Source organism: Quercus lobata, chromosome 11 (assembly GCF_001633185.2).
Source record: "Quercus lobata isolate SW786 chromosome 11, ValleyOak3.0 Primary Assembly, whole genome shotgun sequence".
NCBI classification, from domain to species: domain Eukaryota; kingdom Viridiplantae; phylum Streptophyta; class Magnoliopsida; order Fagales; family Fagaceae; genus Quercus; species Quercus lobata.
This window is the reverse complement of record NC_044914.1, coordinates 28683811-28700682: the sequence shown is the minus strand read 5'-3', so window position 1 is coordinate 28700682 and position 16872 is coordinate 28683811. Positions and strand designations below refer to the sequence as shown.

At 33.8% G+C, this 16872-nt stretch overlaps 2 pseudogenes; one reads left to right on the top strand and one right to left on the bottom strand.

Annotated features, from left to right (window-relative positions):
* The first annotated feature begins 219 nt into the window (after nucleotides 1-219).
* LOC115966676 lies at nucleotides 220-1675 on the top strand (annotated as a pseudogene).
* A 6003-nt stretch (nucleotides 1676-7678) lies between these two features.
* LOC115966675 lies at nucleotides 7679-15345 on the bottom strand (annotated as a pseudogene).
* Nucleotides 15346-16872: the final 1527 nt, after the last annotated feature.

Below are 16872 nucleotides of genomic sequence, written 5' to 3'. Positions count from 1 at the left end.
ATGTTCTTCTAGCCGTTACAACATGAAGTTTGTGCTTATCCAATGATTTAGGTTAACAAAATTAAGTCAATTCTGTGTCTTAGGGGTAGTTTAATTCGACCTTCCACTCTAAAATTCATATTTGCACTCTCCTCCCACGCATGACCTATATATATAGCTTATCCCACCATATTCTTACCAGTCTCATAGCATAATTTATATTAAAAAATCAAAATCACCATGAAGAATTGTCACAGACAAATCATTTTTATTGCCCTTGTTACCTTAAACTTGATTAAAATTTCAGTAGCAACTCTTTTTTCAGGGAACTATACCAGGATTTCATTATAGAATATTCCCCTAACCATGTTTATACTTCTCCCAATGGCCGATTTAGAACCTTGTCGCTTGACCATGATTCAGGTACTTGAAAAATATATTAAACACATTGAACTTGCAAATCCTTTCAATGTTTTTCTCTTAATTTCACTCTTGCGTTTCTTCTAGGTTCTGGTTTCACTTCGAAGGTGAAGCTTTTATTTGGACAATTCGACATGCAAATCAAACTAGTACCTGGTCGTTCTGCAGGCACTGTTGTGGCCTTTTATGTAAGCATATATTTTCTTCATCTCCCTTGTTTTCTTCTTGTATTATTGCTTATAAATAATGGTTTTTTTTGGCAATGCAATGCATTGCAGCTGAAGTCGGGCGACAGTAATAATCGTGACGAAGTAGATTTTGAATTCCTTGGCAATGTAATCGGGAAGCCATATGGTCTGCAAACAAATATTTTTTCTGATGGAAGCGGAAATCGGGAACAGAGGATTCACTTGTGGTTTGATCCAACAAAGGACTTCCATACTTATTCAATCTTGTGGAATATATACCTAATTATGTATGCCACTTTATCGAATATTACCTCAAGTATTGCACTTCATTTATACTTAATCAACTTATGTCAAAAGGATTTTACCTTTTTCTTCTTCCAAAAAAAAAAGATTTTATTTTTAGTCTTAAACCTCACCAGAAAACTAACAAATGGAAATTTTTTTTTTTTTTTGGCTAAAATTTCTTATTAGGTGTAGTTATTTCATCAAACCAAGTAATTAATTAATTTTTTTTTAGGAAACCAAGTAATTAAATTAAGTTGTAGAGGGAAAAAAGAAAAACCCTGAAGTTATGAAAGTATGATTGTTGTTCATATGCCTAATATATCTAGCACGTTGCAAGTGACCATTTTTTCCCCTTAGGTTATTATTATTATTATTGGTTTTTTTTACAATTTTTTACCCCTTGTAGGTTCATGGTGGATGGGATCCCCATAAGAGTTTACAGAAACCATGCAGACAAGGGAGTTCAATATCCTCAGTGGAAGCCTATGAACCTTGTAGCCAGCATTTGGAATGGTGAAGGTTGGGCAACAAGAGGTGGCAAAGACAAAATTGATTGGTCAAAGGCCCCATTCATAGCTTCCTTCAGAGACTACAAGGTCGACGCTTGTTTCTGGAGAGGAAATGCAGGTTTTTGCAGGGCAAATAGCCCTTCTAATTGGTGGAACAATCCAAGATTCAGTCAGCTAAATCCCAGGCAAAGAAAGATGCTCATATGGGTTAGGAAGTACTACATGTATTATGACTACTGTACAGATCATAAAAGATTCCCTTCCCTTCCAAAGGAATGCACCATTGCTCTCTAGAGTAACAAGTGTGCTATACATATGCAACAAATTTTTATATCTTTTTGCATAATTTGTTGAGGTAACAAATTGTGATTGGTAGCCGCAACATCCTTTTTGAAGAGACCATTCTACTAACATAATTATCGTACACTAATCACAAGTTGCTATCTCAATAGTTATGAAAAGTATTATGAAATCTGTTGTGTATTTAAATTTATTGTTATTTGATGATAATAAGAAAAAAAAAAGGGACAGCTTTTCATCCTCTTTTTATTGTCTTTTGCTAATTTGCTTTAATTTTCATTAAGACTCCATTTATTTCGATGACAAATGTTAATTTTGGAAAACTACTCCTATTTATGTGTTTAGTTGTGACATTGAAAATGAGTTTAAAAAAAAAAAAAAAAAACCTTTTTTTCTTAGTTGACTTGTATGGAAAATCATTAATATTTGTTATAAATCCACGTACTTACATGAGAATAAAAAATAAAAAAAACTTTCATTTACCAAAGCTAAACCCTAAATAGAAAAATATTTTATATTTTTGGGTTATTTTGAGCCTCAAATGTGAAAATAAATCTCAAATTTAAAATATACTTGAAAATTATAGTAAGTGAGCAACTAGTTTGACAAAAAATTCAAATATGGATTAAGTGAATGATAAGTCAAGAGTCAATTAGCAGTAATCAATGAATGGTTTTAAAAACCACCGCGCACCCTTAGTGCGGTGATCATTTCACAAGTATAAGTGCTTGTGAGTTGTAGGAGCAAAGGTCGAGGTTCAAGTTTTCAGGAAGGAGTTTACACACATATACACTTAGATTAAATTAAAGTAGAAATTCTATTTTGTATTAAAAAAAAAATTTGGTTTTAATTAGAGAGAGAGAGAGAGATAGAAAAGTTATCATTGAAAGTTTTTTAAGGTTTTTTTTTTTTTTTTTTTGTGTGTATATCTTTTATAAGTAATCGTGAGTATGTAACGTTACCAAAAAAAAAAAAAAAAACATTTTCTATTGACTTACTGTTTTTATTGTACCAAACACAACAAAAAAAAAAAAAAAAAAAAAAAGGAAAGAGGCAGAAAACCTTTCTTGTGTAAAGTTTATTTGTAGTGATTTGTTTAGTATGTAAATGGTCAAAAATGTTCTCCTCTCCGTTGTATTGGGCATATTTTTCATTGACAACAAAATATTTTTCCCTTGATTTACAGTTTTTGAAGTAGCAAACCCCTAATGCAGGGTTTTTTTTTTTTTACCAAATAAACTCAGATTAAAATCTGTTATTCTTATTGCTTTCGTCTTATTTCTTGAAGTATTCCTATCATTGGTTGTAAAGCAACCTTTAAGTTCAAATGCCTCTCTAAGGTAGCAATATGTGAACTTTATGTTAGTCATGTTCTATTTTCTTCTAAAAAGTAATGTCACCAAAGGTCAAATCCCGAATTAAATAATAGTTTTGATCGAAGTTGTCAATTCTGTTTTGGTTATCACCGTTTTAGTTTGTTTATTAAAATAACTTATTTCAGTATCAATATTGTGGGGCCCAATAATTTATGGGCCAGGCCCACTTGCTCACGGGGAGTCCAAAGGCCCAAACCGAAAAAGGCTATGGTCCGGAGATGCAGCCGAGGACAGTTTAGTCCTCGGCAGACCCAAAGCCCCATTGAGAAGAGGGGTAAAAAAGAGATATAGGAACAAATTTGTAAGGATATCTAAAATATCTTGGAAAAATTATCTTTACTACCTTCCCCAGATAAGACTCTGCACCTAACAGAGCCGTATTTTTCAGCTTTATCAACCATCCCCAACAATTCTGGGATTGGACTGATGGGACAAATATCATTCTTGTAAAGGTTGACCCTACACGTGGACGAAGGACAATGAACGCGGACTAGTATAAAAGAAAAAGTAAGTGAATCTGGAGGGGGGACTCTGATCCTACCTCCAGAAAGAAAGACTCCATGGGTGAAAACACCTTAACAAGACATGCACATCATGGAAAAAACCCACCATTGGGTAACCGGGGTAAGACCTTAATGATCCTCGGATCAAGTCCGACGAGCCCAACCCCATAGGATGCGACGCTGTAGGGCTTAAATGTTCAAACCCGACTCCTTTTTCTACAGGAATTCTTCTAAAATCAAGACCGGAACATCGCCCTGTGACCAAAGGCAAGCTTTTCAAGCCCACTCTCTACAAATCATATTGTGAGGGATCTTTCATGTGCGAGCCCAACATCATTATTGGGCCGCAAAAGAATCGTGTCCCTACAAATATATTTTGACCTATTGTTTCGAGGTTATTGCTATCTTAATTAATTGCTCAATTTGGTATATAACTTTTTTTTTTTTTTTTTTTTTTTTTTCAGTTTTTTTAAAAATGTGTTGTTGAAAAAAAGTTTCACTTAAACAAAATGCAATTTTAGAAAGTCGAACTTTGAAAAAGTGCAGTTCAAAGCTGAATACCAAAGGGGGACTTGTATATGTGATTTTGATTATTTTTTTACTTAGTTTCAAAGCTGAATACTAACATTTTAGTGCACATCACTCTCTATGTTTGCGACAAGTGAGTTTAGTCATGTTCTAGTTTTCTTAAAAAAGTTGTTCTCACCTGAAATTGCAAATTTAGACCCCCAGCGACTAAACTACCAATTCTTAGCTAATGGATTCAATTAATTTCTTTTTTTTTTTGAGGAATTAATGGATTCAATTATTAACCAAGGTAATTAACTAGAATCCAATTCAAATCACAAATAAAGTATCGTTTAATTACCAATGAGATAGTCTAGAGCATAATTAAAACACAAACACACTGATAGAGACAAATATTTGTTCAGAAAGTGAAAACCTTATAGAAACATATATCAAGGTGAAAACACTCCAAATTCAAAACCTCAAAAAGCAAATTCACCATAAGAGGTTGTTGCAGTATAGCCCATACTCACATGTTAGGGCAGAGCCAGAAATTTTTGTTTGGGGGTTGAGACTAAATTATCATATATATACTGTGTAGGGCCCTTGGGCCTAGAAGTTCATTATTTATCCATACATTGGACCTGTGGCCCAAGCCGAGAACAAGGATCTGCCCGAGGAGGAGAAGTCTTCGCCAGAGGAGATTGCGCTAATAAATAAAAGGTGGGGTTTGGTTATAATAGCTTCGGAGAGTATGCTGAGGATGAAAACTTTCTCAGCCGGACTTGGCCGAGGTCCTGGAAGATGGTTTGACAACAAGGATGAAAATCCCTGAAATTCAGTTGGGGCGGACAAGCATTGCAGAGATATGAGATACGGATGAGCCCCAATAGATCTGAGGAGAAGCTGCTACCTCCATATTAAATGGACTGCAGCTATCCTCTGGCCGCATTAATGTAAAAGTGATACCTAAATAGTGTATTTCAGCCTTACAGTTACTACATGAGAACTTATGGGAAGTGCTAATGGGATAAGTATTAGCCCTAACCATCTAGCATACAGGTGGAAGGTGGAGATGAAAAGGAAGAGGAGTATAAAAGAAGAAAGAGGAAACAAGATTGAAAGATCGAAAAATTGAGAGAAGAGAGACTGTAGCAATCCACAATCAAACTTGTAACGTTATCTAAGAGCATTATACAAGAACCATTGTCCTCGGATTTCGCCGAGGATGTTCTTTCTTCATTTTACAGTTGTCCATTTTTATCTTTTTGTTATCAAGCTTATCTAGCTTGTTGTTTGACCCAACTAAAGCCTAGTTTTCCAACTCATTCTTCTACAAATTTATTGTTTTGGGCTTCTTGGGTCTAAGTTTATTCACGTGTTGGGCTAGGAACTCAAATCGGGTCCTTACATACTAAATTATATAGCAAAATCACTACAAGCAACCAAAAAAATTTGTTTAAATTAAATTCAACCATACTACACAACTATATATGTTAAAAAAATAAATTCAAGATCACTTTTATAATTGAAGGCATTATCAAATTTTACAATAATAAGTAGAAGGTGCACCCACTAATTTAAATTCAACCATACTATACAACTATATATGGTAAAAAATTAAATTTAAGATCACTTTTGTAATTAATTGAAGGCATTATCAAATTTTGCAATAATAATTAGGGGAAAATTATTAAATACTCCGAGAGTATTATAAATGCATATTTCCTCCTTTCACATGAATTGTAGGTCTCACCATGAATTTAATTAGTGAAACACAATTATGTGAGAGGGGGGAGTACGCATTTATGGTACTCCGGGAGTACTCAATAATTACCTATAATTAGGAGGTGCAACCACTAATCATCGCACTAATGAATTTTAATATATCAATTTCAAGATTTTCTTCTTCAATTGTTAAAGGAAAAAACAAATTTGTTAGTCTTGCATGGGTTACAAACCTGTTGATATTTATTGACAAACACAAAGCATGGCCAATCAATACTTGCATTAAATATTTAAAAATTTCCAATAAAAAACCTACGATCAAAACTCAACTCCTAAAATATAGATAACTAGGTTGTAACTATTAATTACCAACAAAAGTTTATATGGCTAAATGTCACACAAAAGCAAGGGAGTCAATCTTGTACCGGAGGTTATACCGGTTTGACCAGTGGAATGATATATTTTGATATCGGTCAATACCGGTATACTGTTTCGGGTTTACCATTATTTTTTATATTTATAAATATATATATATATATATATATATATATATATATATATATATGTGGGGCCAGGGAACTTATGATTTGGCCCATGCTCTACTAGGGCCCAAGGCCCGTGCCGAGGAGGGTATTTGCCAAGGACGAATGAAGAAAGGCCGAAATGCCGGGTGCACAGCCGAGGATGACCCTGTCCTCGGCACTCCAAGACTTCAAAGGGAAGAGCAACATCTCGTTGAGGGCTGCCCCCAAAAAGCCCCCTGAAGGAGGTACAATTAGAACGGGGCCCACGTGGGGGTACGGTGCGAAACTGGTTCAGGGTAAATACGTCCCCTCCGCATTAAATACACCCGCCAACATCCTAACCATGTTAATGAGACAAGACGCCTGGACAGGGTGGCTTCGATCATCGCAACTAACAAAAAGCAATGAGGGACAGCTGATGGGATGGGTACTGAAGTAGGCACCTGCTTGATCAACAAGTGGAGGGTTAAGATCAACTAAGAAGGGCTATATAATGTGAAGATTGATGCACCAAGGAAGGGGCTAGGAAAAATGGCCAAGAACAAAAGCCTCCCAGCTCACCTCCACGAGAAAGACTCCTCGAGCGAACACGATTTAATTCTATATGAATACCACAACAAACCGCCGTCCGGTGACCAGGGCCTAACCTTTCAAACCCACACTCTACAAATGATATTGTTTGAGCCTTTTCACATGCGAACCCAATATCATTTTGGGGTCGTTACAAATTGTGTCCTTACAATATATATTTATATGTGTGTGTGTGTGTGTGTGTGTGTGTATTATAATAAATATAAATGTTTACCATAAAACATTACCTCAATTTAAAACAAATTATTGATGGTTTTAGACTTTAGTATCAATTAAAAGAGAAAAAAATATATAAATATATATATATATATATATATATATATATATAATAGAAAGCTTATTGTTTATTGCATACTAAGAAAACAAATAATACTAATAAGTTAATGCAAATAAGTTATTATTCTGCTCTTACAAAACTTAAAAAAAAAAAAAAAAAAAAGGTTTTTTTTTTTTTTTTTTGTATCGGCCGGTATTGACCGAAATTGGTCGGTATGGTTGATACAGCTAGTATTTAAACCAGTACGAAACGTTGGTGTTTCGATACCAATATACATACCGGTACGATATCGACTACCTTGCACGAAAGTCTAAATAAGTTTCATAGGAAATTAATATAAGTAATAAGACACTCACACACACAAACTAAATTATTTTTTTTTTTTTTTTTTTTTTTTTTTTTTTTTTGAACTAAATTATACTTACGTCTATGATTGACACATAAATTGACAATATTAATTATGTGCTCCACTTTCATGTTAACCTTATAACTCAGCCCTTTTTTGTTGTGGAGATGACCAAGTTGATGTACTCACATTTCTCTGCCTCCATGTGATCAAGTACAACAGCTTTGAACCTTTAAAACAAGTCGTCCATGGCTTCTTCACCAAACTGGCTTGACAAAATTGGTTCCATCACGACCCTAATGCTGGTGGCTATCATCGTGGCCCTTCCTTGCTTATCGAGACCAATGTTTACTTTCTTTATATTAGAGTCCCAATCCATTTCCAAAACTTCAAATTTATGCAAAGTGAAAGATTCTTCTTTTGGGCTTTGTAGAGCCTAATTGTGTTTGATTTGGATTATGAGAATAATGAAATACTTGCAACTTTATGGACATAGGCAAATTGCTAAACCACGTAAATATTGTCTTGTGTGTGATTATTATTCTTTGGCGTATATTTTTACTCTATTTTTACATCTCACAGGTCTGGGAATTTCGTATATATTCCCATCAATTGGTATTGGAGCCTAAGGTTAAGTTTGAGTGGGAGCAATGGCAAAGGAAATAGGAAAGACATCTGGAATAACAAAATTTGATGGCACAGACTTTGGATTCTGGAGGATGCAAATCAAGAACTATCTCTATGTGAAGAAGTTGCACTTGCCGCTTTTAGGGGAGAAACCCTGCAACTATGAAAGATGATGAATGGACTCTTCTTGACAGACAGGTACTGGGAGTTATTAGATTAACTCTGTCAAGGTCTGTTGCACACAATGTCATGAAGGAGAAGACCACGACAAATCTGATGAAGGCTTTGTCTGCTATGTATGAAATGCCATCAGTAAACAACAAGATGCATCTGATGAAGAAACTATTCAATTTGAAGATGGCAGAGAATGCATCAGTAGCACAACATTTGAATGAATTTAATACCATCACAAATCAACTATCTCATGTAGAAATTGATTTTGATGATGAGATCCGTGCACTGATCGTTTTGGCTTTGTTGCCGAACAGTTGGGAGGCTATGAGAATGGCAGTGAGCAATTCTACTGGAAAAGAAAAGCTGAAGTACAATGACATATAGGATCTAGTTCTGGCTGAGGAGATTTGTAAAAGAGATGTAGGTGAAATCTCAAGGTCTAATTCTGCCCTAAACCTTGAGACAAGAGGTAGAGGTAATGACAAAAATTCAAATCAAGGTAGATCAAAATCCATTCCAATCAGAATAGAAATAAATCTAGATCTAGCCAACAGGTGTAGTGTTGGAACTGTGGCAAAGCTAGCCACTTTAAGAGGCACTGCAAAAGCCCTAAGAAGAAGAATGATGATGATTCTGCCAATGCTGTAACAAATGAGGTACAAGATGCGTTGCTTCTTGTTGTAGGTAGTCCACTTGATTATTGGGTTTTGGACTCAGGAGCTTTGTTTCATACCACTCCGTACCAAGAAATCATATAGAACTATGTTGAAGGTGATTTTGGTAAGGTGTATTTGGTTGATGGAGAAGCCTTGGATGTTGTGGGTATGGGAGACGTCCAGATTATATTTCCCAATGGGTCTGTCTGGTTATTGCAGAAGGTTTGACATATTCCTAACCTAAGGAGGAATCTAATTTCTATAGGCCAACTTGATGATGAAGGACATGTAATACTATTTATTGGTGGTACCTGGAAGCTTACAAAGGGAGCCATGGTATTGGCTCATGGAAGGAAAATTGATACTCTGTATATGACCTTAAGTCTAAGGGATACAATTGCAATTGCTGAAGCAAGTACTGATACAAGTTTATGGCACCGCAGACTCGGTCACATGAGTGAGAAAGGAATGAAGATACTACTGTCAAAAGGGAAACTACCAGAATTGAAGTCTATTAATTTTAACATATGTGAAAGCTGCATCTTAGGAAATCAAAAAATGGTGAGGTTCTTGAAAACTGGCAAGACACCGAAGGTTGGAAAATTGGAGTTAGTACACACTAATTTATGGGGGCCATCTCCAGTTGCATCCCTTGGAGGTTCAAGGTTGTTAGGTTTTAGACTTCTGTAAACTAGATTGTTTAATCTAATTAATTAACCAAGTGAATACTTAGGTTTATTATTTAGATCTAGGTTAAAACAAAACAATCATATCATAGCGGAAAAGTAAATCACACAATGATATGATGACCTAGGAAAACCAAACCGGTAAAAAACCTGATGGAAATTTAACCTAACTATTCTCAAGGTAAAAAGCAAATCCACTATAGAGAATCGAAGTTTACAATAAGACTTAGACCACTAACATCCTATTGCTACCGTACGTAGAACTTATTGACACGACCACGTGCAAGCTCTGAATCTACGGACTCCTTCTCTATTAGGCATTTGCAACACAAGTACCCACACTTATGATAAAAAAAATACAAACTCTCCTGTTTATGACTCCAAGACCACCCTTGAAGATTTAGATCATCAAAACCTTTATTGATTAGAGAAGGCAACATCTTTTACAACACCGGATATTGAGATTCTTCAAGGAATAACATCGATAGAAGACATGAGAGAGCTTTTTGGGTATAAAACCCTAGATACAAAAGAGACACAAGATGCACCCTAATTTCTCTAAAAAACTCTTATAAAAACGTGCGTAGGGTTTCGTTTATATACTAGGAGAAGTAGATCTAAAAACTCTGCAGATTCGTATTTTGATCGATTGAGCCTATTCTTCGATCGATTGAACTAGGAAAATTTTGAATTCTCTTTTCTGCAGTTTGCTTGTTCTTGGATCTTGACTTGTATCATCTTGAGCATTGTCTAATATTATCTATAGACTCTAAGATTTATATCTAGACAAGTTTGTGTTCATGATTTGCCAATTGTACTAAACTTTAGAATCTAGCAAAGGTACTACATTACTTTCATTGATGACTCAAGCAGAAAGGTATGAGTTTATTTTTTGAAAAATAAATCTTATGTATTTGATACTTTTAAGAAATGGTAGGCCATAGTTGAGACAGAAATAAATCTGAAAGTAAAATATCTGAGGTCAGATAATGGAAGCAAGTACATAGATGGAGGGTTCAATGAATATTGTGTTACACATGAAATTAGGATGAAGAAGACCATTCTTGGGATATCATAGCAGAATGGAGTGGCTAAGCGCATGAATAGAACTCTCAATGAGTGTGCTAGGAGTATAAGGTTGCATTCTGGATTACCAAAAACTTTTTTGGCTGATGCTGTTAATATTGCAGCTTACCTAATAAATCGAGGACCATCAATTCCCATGGAGTTTAGAATTCCTGAAGAGATTTGGAGTGGTAAATTTTTCCCATTTAAAAGTTTTTGGTCGTATTTCTTATGTTCATATTGATTCTGATGCTCAAAGTAAACTTGATGCAAAGTCTAAAAGATGTTTTTTTTATTGGCTATGGTGTTGAGAAATTTGGCTATTGGTTTTGGGATGAACAAAACAGAAAAATCATCAGAAGTAGAAATGTGATATTTAATGAATAGGTTATGTATAAGGACAGATCAACTGTAGTGCCGGATGTTATAGAGATAGATCAAAAGAAATATGAGTTTGTCAACTTAGATGAATTGACTAAAAATACTATCTAGAAAAGGGGTGAAGAAGATAAGGAGAATGTAAATTCACAGGTAGATCAAAGTACACCTGTAGCTGAAGTTCGTAAATCTTCCAGGATCATTAGACCTTCATAGTGTTATTCACCCGCTTTAAATTATCTCTTATTGATTGATGGTGGTGAGCCAAAGTGTTATGATAAAGCCTTGTGAGATAAAAATTCAAACAAGTAAGAGTTAGCCATGAAGGATGAGATGGATTCTTTGTTGGGGAATCAGACATGGGAATTGACTGAATTGCCAAAAGGAAAGAAGGCTTTGAACAACAAGTGGGTATAAAGAATAAAGAATTAGCATGATAGTAGCAAACGCTACAAGGTCAAATTAGTTGTCAAAGGGTTCCAGCAGAAGAAGGCATTGACTACTCAGAAATATTTTCTCCAATTGGGAAGATGTCAACAATTAGATTGCAACTGGGAATGGTGGTTATAGAAGATCTACATCTTGAGCAGTTAAATGTGAAGACAGCATTCCTTCATGGTGACTTGGAAGAAGACATTTACATGAGTCGGCCAGAAGGGTTTATTGTTCAGGGACAAGAGAGTCTGGTCTGCAAACTAAGAAAGAGCTTGTATGGCCTAAAACAAGCTCCAAGACAATGGTACAAGAAATTTGATAGTTTTATGAATAGAACTGGGTTCAAGAAATGTGAAGTTGATCACTGTTTCTATGTTAAGTTCTTTGATAATTCTTATGTCATTTTACTGTTGTATGTGGATGATATGCTCATTGCAGGGTCTAGCATTGAGGAGATTAATAATCTAAATGAGCAATTGTCAAAACAGTTTGTAATGAAGGTTTTGGAGCTGCAAAACAAATCCTTGGTATGAGAATCATTAAATACAAGGCTAATGGTATATTGAAGCTTTCACAAGTAGAATATTTGAAGAAGATTCTCAGCAAGTGCAACATGAATGAAACTAAACCAGTGAGCACACCCTTGGGTAGTCATTTCAGACTAAGTAAAGAACAGTCATCAAAGACAAAAGAAGAAATGGACCATATGAGTAAGGTGCCCTATGCCTCAGCTATTGGCAGCTTGATATATGCTATGATGTGTACAAGGACAGACATTGCACATGCAGTGGGAGTTGTTAGAAGATACATGAGTAGGCCAGGAAAGCAACATTGGGAGGTAGTCAAGTGGATTCTGAGGTATTTGAGAGGCTCAACAGATACATGTCTTTGCTTCACAAGTGCAAGTTTGAAATTGTAAAGTTATGTAGATGCTGATTTAGTAAGTGATATTGATAGTAGAAAGAGTACTACTGGGTTTGTATTCACTCTAAGTGGTATAGCTATATCTTGGGCTTCAAATCTACGAAAGACTGTCACTTTGTCTACTACAAAAACTGAGTATATTGTAACAACTGAAGCTGGAAAGGAGATGATTTGGTTACATAGTTTCTTGGATGAATTAGATAAGAAGCAGGAGTTGGGCATTCTACACATTGATAGTCAGAGTGTAATTTTTCGTACTAAAAATTCGACTTTTCATTCAAAGTTGAAGCATATACAAATGAGATACCACTTCATCCGTTACCTTGTTGAAGATAAACTGGTAATACTTGAGAAGATTAGTGGATCTAAGAACTCGTTACTCACAGGTCTGGGAATTTCGTACATATTCCCATCACCTTCAATCTCGATTACCTTCTTTACTTCCTCCAACGTAGGTGCATAGCACGGTAAATTGAAGTTGTCTAATTTTTCTATTTCTATTAAACCCTAAAATTAATTAAAAATTAGCGTATGATTGTCTTATATATATAATTCCAAGTACCAATAGATGTTGATAACTTGAATTATTAGCAAGAATATCTCACTTATACTTGGTATAGAGAAAAAGAAAACCATTTAAAGGATCTCTTGTATGTAGGCAGTAGGCTTGTCCTACTTTGCTAATAAGGTGTGTGAGCCTTTTAAGACAGACATTAAGCCTTATATTTTTTTTTAACTGAAAAATAAAGTAAAATAAAATGGTATGGGAGAGTAGGATCTCAAGAAATACATACCCAATAGGATTAAATTTGTTGCATATATGTTATTTTACATAATTTTACATACATAAAAAAACAACTAAAATTGTTATTTTTTTGCATGTGTAAAACTATGTAATTAAAATAACTTGTGTGTAATAAATACTACTCTACCAGATAACTAGCTCATAAACAAATGAGTAATATAACATTAGATAGAATAAGTTTTACAACATACGAGTTGACAAATTTTTATAAGTATTTATCTCAACTTATCACTTTTATCAATTATTTATTTATAAATAATAACTTGTCGGTTGTGAAATTTTGTTGTAACTCTTCAACTTAAGTTAAGAAAATGGAGTAAACAAACACCATCTTGGTTCAACATAAGCAAATGGAGGTCAAAGACAGATAGACAAGTGGGTCTCATAGGAGAAGGTATTTGATATCAAATGATATCATGTTAACACTTTAGCGGTATCAAAATCTAATAAGTGTAAAACATGCTAACAAAAAAATAATTACCACACTAACAAATGAAAGACGTGTTAGTGGGTAATTATTTTTGAATATATGTCTCTCGTTTATTGAATTTTGATATAGATGATGTGATGTTATTTGATACAAAATACTTTTTCACCTCATAGACATAGCTTATAATTGGCTCATATTTATCTCTATTTTCTGTATATCACATTGGTGTTTGCGTGTGTGTGTATATATATATATATTTATTTATTTATTTATTGGATTTCAAGTGTGCTACAATTTTTACATCAATCTCTATATATTTTAAAATTAGCAGGACAATTTGTAATATTATATAGCAATTTGTGTAATATTTCTAACATCACTTAATTTTTAGGATAAATTAATTTCTACTAAAAAACTTAAAGTTTTAGCACATTTAGGTGTGTTTCATTTAAACCTTAAACTTTTAAAATATTTTATTTAAAACTCAAAATTTCTAAAAAAGTTAGATTTAAATATTCAATCACATTTTTTAAACCCGTTACATATTACAAAATTAGATTACTTATTTAAATGAAATTTATTTCAAACTTTAAATTTTAGAGAAACTTTACCCAAAAAGTCTAAAATTTATATAAAACTATCTGAAATTGTAAGGTTTAAATGAAATATTTTTAGAAACTTTAAATTGTTTAAATATTTCACTTTAAAACTTTAAGGTTTAAATGAAACATGCTCAAAACTTTAAGCTTTAAAATTTAAGTTAATACCCTAATTTTTATTATGAAAAGAGTAGATTATTTATCTATATGGTGTGGTACAAATTACAATCACAGTTATTTGTTATATTAGTTTGTAAAATTTTTATAGTAATATCTTTCAGTGTTTTTCTAGCTAATTATAAATATTTTTAGCTCATATCTCTCTTATGAATTTAGACACTTCCTCACCTCCAATACCATGTCATTGAGTTTTAGTCCAACAACTTCCCAATGCTCAGAGGATCATCGCTTTTAATGCTTCCCAAAGTTGTGAGGACCATACGACCACCTGGGACCAACTCCTCTGCTCGACACTTGAGAAACATTGTGAAGTCTTTTTCAAACTGTTTTTAGTATGCATCAAACACGGCAGGAGGGCTTGTCTTTGCAATGCATATGTTCCCTTTGTTCAGGGCTTCCCCAGTCTCATTAACCAATTGTTTTGGTACCTATATGTTTCTCATTGTCGTATACATATACATGTTACTCTATGAATCTCTCATAAGAAGTCCTATCATACTATTATGTTCAAAGACAACATTGATTAAGTAGTTTAGTAACTAAACTGAATCATAAAAATTGAAGCCAATGAAATTTATAAATAAGCATCACTAATAATGTGGAAGTGCCTATATTGTGTAAGTGCCTATATTTGTGGAACAATATCCTAGGGATAATATAACAGCGGCAAAATCTGTCACACACAATTTGTTGAAATAAATAGAATCTGTAATTCACAAGTGGCTTCCTATCTAGGTGTCAAAGAAAGAAGCAATAGAAAACTAGCTGTCAAAGAGATAGCAGCAAATGAAGTTGAAGTTAACATGCATGTAGACACCTCACGGTCGGTTGTCATTCCAGGAGCAATTTCCATCAAAGTTGTGTAGTACTCTAGCCAACTCAATATGTTCAGACCCTTTAGATTTCCTAGGGTACTCCACTAGTAGATTTCTTTAAATTCTAACCACTCTTTTATGATTTAAAAATATAGATTTTGTCATATAAGTATTCCACTAACAATACTCTTAAAATAATAAAATAATGTTGCAAACAAAATAATTAAGAGTATTGTTAGTGGAATACTGACATGGCAGAATCTAGACCGTTATATTATAAAAGAATGGTTAAGATTTAAAGAAATCTACTGATGGAGTATCCTAGGAAATTTAGAGGATCTAAATCGCTATAAATAGATGTTACGTGTAATAATGAAAGTAATGTAACAAGAAAATTGCAATGAAACTGAATTAAATTAAAGAACCAAAACACTAAATTTTCTTCCTAAACACTAAATTCTCTTCCTAGAAACATAATCAAAACACTTTGTAAACAACCCTCCCGGCCCTAATTCAAAATATTGCATTGAGCCCATGTCTTACCGAAAAATTATTGTGTACTACTGGAATATCATAAATGCGCACTCCCTCCTCTCACATGAATGGTGGATCCTACTAATTAAATTAATGGTGGGACCCACCATTTATGTGAGAGGGGGGAGTACAATTTATGGTACTACGGGAGTACCTTATAATTTTCCTGTCTTGCCTTTGTTTATTTGTTTGTTTGTTTTTTTTTTCATCATTCCATCAATATTTGCTTTCCAATTCGTCTCTTCCCATTTCAGCCCAGGCCTTTGGAAACATTATTGTGTGTAAATGTTTCAAGATATTAATTAATTCGTAACTTGATTGTTGTAGGTAAGTAAATGTTTCATAGTGTAATGAGATCGATGTAGGATATTTTTAGAAGTGCGTATGCAAACTTGTAAAGTAGATAAAGTAACATTTTGGTGGTCTAAAATTGATTTTTTTTTTTTTTTTTGGGTTGCATTTTTGCATTTTTTGGACGTGAATGCTCCATGGTCCTTCCAAAATCCTAATACAAAACCTTTTCCTCCTTTTTGATGTATGTTCTCTTTTATTGTTCTTGTTTCATAAATATTGTTGGTTTATTGACTATGAAAATTTATTTGATGTTTATTCATTTGATATTCTGTCTATCCCTTATGTTTTTGTGAATTCAAGTTCAGTTTTTAAATTTTGGATTTATACTGTAATTTCCACACATGCATTTATGGTTTGTTTTGAGAGTTTTAGGAATTTACAAGTTAATTCTTTCTCATTTGTTGTCTATTCTAGCAACTAATAGTTAGTGGATTGTGATGGAATTGTATTTGGGCAACAATGTGTAAGTTGGGCTAATTCTTGAGTTGAACAATTAATTTATATGTGTGTTTTGTCACTGGTTGTCAAAGGGAGAAATTGTTAGGTTCTAAAGATTTAGAATTAAATGTTTAGAATTTCAATTTGTATGTGTTGGCAAACTGAGAACAAAAATTTGTCTAGGATAGGTGTTAGACATTACTCAAAGTACAGGTCAAGACTCAAGAATGTACAAGCTG